The sequence below is a fragment of the Mus pahari genome, chromosome 1, assembly GCF_900095145.1.
Source record: "Mus pahari chromosome 1, PAHARI_EIJ_v1.1, whole genome shotgun sequence".
Classification (NCBI taxonomy): Eukaryota; Metazoa; Chordata; class Mammalia; order Rodentia; family Muridae; genus Mus; species Mus pahari.
Genome location: NC_034590.1, coordinates 121,783,855 through 121,788,056, shown reverse-complemented (window position 1 = coordinate 121,788,056; position 4,202 = coordinate 121,783,855).

The window sequence follows — 4,202 nt, the reverse complement described above, 5'->3', positions numbered from 1 at the left end:
AGCCACCATGTGGTTGCTGGGAATTGAACTCAGGACTTCTGGAAGAGCAGCTAGTGCTCTTAACCACTGAGCCATCTCTCCAACCCCCAAACCAGAATTTTAAGGGACTTAGCTTAGATTCAATTGAGATAACAGATTTCATGAAATTTAGTGGCCTCTTATTCTGATTAGGGTTTTGAATGATCTAGCTCTGATATTACAGGGTTACTGCCAGCTCATCTGCATGTTAGTACCCACATAGGGGAGTAGAAGGCTCTGGATTGAAACCATCAAGACCAGACCCTCAGATTCTTAGACCTAACTCTAGAACTCTAGAAGCTTCCTCTTACTGTACTGCTAAGAAAACTGACTTTGACAATGTCCATTTCTGGGCACATTACTGAATTTTCATGTGCTAGAAAGTAGCCACCCAGCTCTCTTGGCTGATTGCTCTGTTACAAAGCATCAGTTACAGTTCTGAAGCTGTGTAGTCTTTAGGGGAGACAAGTCAACCATTAACAAGTTGACATTATTAGGGTAATGAGGGGATCCAAAAGATGAATCTGGGAACATTCAGGCCCCACTTGCTAACAACAGGACACTTATTTTCCCCCTTAGTACTCCAGACCAATGGGTTTCAATCTGTGGGTTGTGATCTCTAGGAGGGTCGAGAGACCCTTTCTCGGGGTTGCATATTAGATATTTACATTATGACTCATAACATTAGCAAAATTACAGTTATGACGTATGGACAAAATTTAAGGTTGGTTCACCAGGACATGAGGAACTGGATTAAAGGGTGGCAGCACTAGAAAGGTTGAGACCCACTGCTCCAGACGACTGTGACTTAGGAGGCTTTATTATAGAGTAGCTTGATGAAGGAGGGAAGCCAAGAGAGGTTTCTTAATCCTCCCCACGGAAGTGAATTAGAGTCTTGTCAGTTAAAGGGCTTCAGATCTGAAAACAGAAAGTTACTGCCCCCTAGTGGACACAGAGCGTGGGCCTCGGCTCTCAATCCGGAAATGAAAATGTGATTTCCCTGGAGCTGAATTTGTCTTGGGAGGCTCTTCTGAAGCCATGTGCTGTCTGTTCCAGCTCTATCATTTTGAGGTGGAGACACTGACCCCACCCCTACCGCCGCAGCCACACAGCAGTGTCCAAGCCACTACCTCACACTGCCCTTCCGTGAACAGCACAGCGCATATTCCAGCTTGGTTATAGACTTCTGCACTGTCTTTCTGTGACAGGGGAAGAAAGTGCAGAGTTCAGGAAGTGTCACACCCAACTCTTTTTTCCATAGTGAATATTTCAAAATGATAGCACCAGGGTTAAGGGCCTTCATATTTAGGGAGGGACTTTTCAGAAGTTTCCTTATCCGACCAAACAGATCCTTCACATGTCCCAGGGGAGGAAATGGTAGACTATTACCTACTTTTCTGATATAATTTTTTTTGTTTTTTCTCTGATCTAATTTATTTCCTGAGAGCTTCTTCTCTCTCCCCTTCTCATTCCCTTCTCCGTGTGTGTGTGTGTGTGTGTGTGTGTGTGTGCGCACATCACACGTGTGTGTGTGTGTGTGTGTGTGTGTGTGTGTGTGTGTGTGTGTGCCCTCAGAAGCCAGAGGTGGTGGATCCCTGGAGTAGCTGGAGTAGTTACTGGTGGCTGTGAGCCATCTGATGTGAGTGTTGGGAACTGGATTACATGTTCTTAACTGCTAAGCTGTTTTTCCAGCCCCGTCTTCTCTTTAGTTTTTGAGACAGGATCTCTTTCACCTCTCCTAGTTGGACCTATGTTGGCTGGCTGGGCAGGGAGCTCAGGAGGTCTCCCAGTGCACCCCAGGCCTAGCTTCTGACATAAGTGGACAGTGACTGAATGATTTTTACATGGTCTCAGAGGTCTTCATGGATGCACAGCAAGTACTTTCTTTACCCCGTGAGCTGAGTCTCACCAGCTCCTTGTTTGTTTATACTTAGGACACAGTCTCACATGGTGTGGGCTGGCTTCAAACTCTCTGTGTAACCAGGGATTGCCTTGACTCCTGCTCCTCTTTTCCCAACCTCCTGAGCATTGGGATTACAGATGTGTACTACTGTGACCAATTTTATATGGTGCTGGAGAGAGGACTCCGGGTTTGGTGGGTTCTGGATAAGCAGTCATCAACTGGGTGACACATTAACCTCTGATATCATTGCTGCAGGATAATTGATCACACTGTGAACCCCAAGATGTCGTGGCTCAGCCCTTAGCCCACACCTTTAATCCTTTAGGCTAGAATACAGACATGCTCTTATTACACACCCTTAATCCCAAACAAGGAAAGTAAAGTTACTCTGAAGAAAGGCATACCATGTTTGAAAGTGATGTCTAACCAAGTGGCAGACAGACAAAGTGACAAATCAGAGAAAGATTTGACAGAATAGGATATGTCCAACTCTCATGAGAATAGAGAGGGAAGGGAAGCTACTTTAAGAGAGCAGGAGGGAGAGAGAGAGAGAGAGAGAGAGAGAGAGAGAGAGAGAGAGAGAGGATGAATGAATACGTGAGAGTGTATTCTGAGTCAAAAAATGGATATGGCCTGCTGTAGGGTTACAACAAAGAACAGAGCCCAGGGCCTGGACAGAGTCATTAGTCTACTTTTTAAATAAGCTACTTCTGAGACCTTACATAGGAATACTACAGATATTCCCAAACCCAGACACCAGCATAAAAACACAGCAACAGCCAGGACAATGTCTCCACTAGAGCCAAACCACCCTGCCACAACAGCCCAACCAACCGAAGCACAAGAAAAAGATATTAAAATAGCCTTTATGAGTATGATCAAGAAAATGAAATATCCTTTAAAGAAATCCATGAAAACACAAACAGTGGAAGAAAATGAGTAAAGCAGCTTAAGATCCGGAAGTGAACATAGAATCAATAAAAACAAAACAACCAAAAAAAAAAAAAAAAAACCCATATCTGGAAATGAAAAATGTAGGAACTCAAACAGGAAGCTCAGAGGCAAGCCTCACCAACAGAATACAAGAGACAGAAGAGAGACTCTCGGGCATTGACGATACAAGAAATAGAACATTAATCAAAGAAAATGCTAAACCAAAAAAAAAAAAAAAAATCCCAGCCCTTGGGAGGCAGAGGTAGACAACTGTCTCTAAGTTTGAGCCCAGCCTGGTCTACAGAGCTCCAGGATAGCCAGGGCTGCACAGAGAACCTTGTCTTGAAAAAAATCAGAAAACAAGACAAAACAAGACAAAAAAGGCTCAAAGATGTGAATGTCTCTGAGGCATGACGCTTTTATATACCAAGCTGTGTTGTAAAGTTAACCCTTGTGCTATTCAAATGCTGATTTCTCTGCCCTCACATCTTCTTTCAATCCAGACACAGAGTTTGTAATGTCTGACTGGCAGGAATCTCCTGTCTCAAGTTTGTGTAAACAATTCTTATCATTTATTTTCTGCCTTGTCAATAAATGCTAATCATCCAATGGCTGAACAGAAGTAAGAATAGGCCTGGACATTTGCCTGCCAGGGAGAGCAGAAAAGGAGAGAGGGAGATTGAGATAAGCCAGGAGGATGAAGAAACTGGAGCCATGAGGAAGGGGTCCAGAGAGCATAGGACCATACCTGAAACTCCAAGAGCCAGACTAAGAATAAGAAGCAGTGTACTGGGGCCATGGCTGGGAGGCAGCCAGATTAGGGATTAAGAGAGATCATTTAGCTGCTCAGAGATTTAGGTACACTTTTAAATACATCTTGGTTTCTCTGTCTGCTTTTTGGGGGCTAGCATATGGTAGAGAAATACAGACACTGGATTAGTTAACGAAGTACATATATTAAAATTAATTTGTGGGCTGGAGAGATAGCTCAGTGGTTAAGAGCACTAGCTGCTCTTCCAGAGGTCCTGAGTTCAATTCCCAGCACCCACACAGTAGCTATAATGGGATCTGATGCTCTCTTCTGTCATGAGACATATAGGAAGACAGAGCATTCATATACATAAATAAATAAAACAAAACAAGACATTAAAAAAAAACATTGTGGGCCGGTGAGATGGCTCAGTGGGTAAGAGCACCTGACTGCTCTTCCGAAGGTGCAGAGTTCAAATCCCAGCAACCACATGGTGGCTCAAACCATCCTTAACGAGATCTGACTCCCTCTTCTGGTGTGTCTGAAGACAGCTACAGTGTACTTACATATAATAAATAAATAAAATCTTTAAAAAAA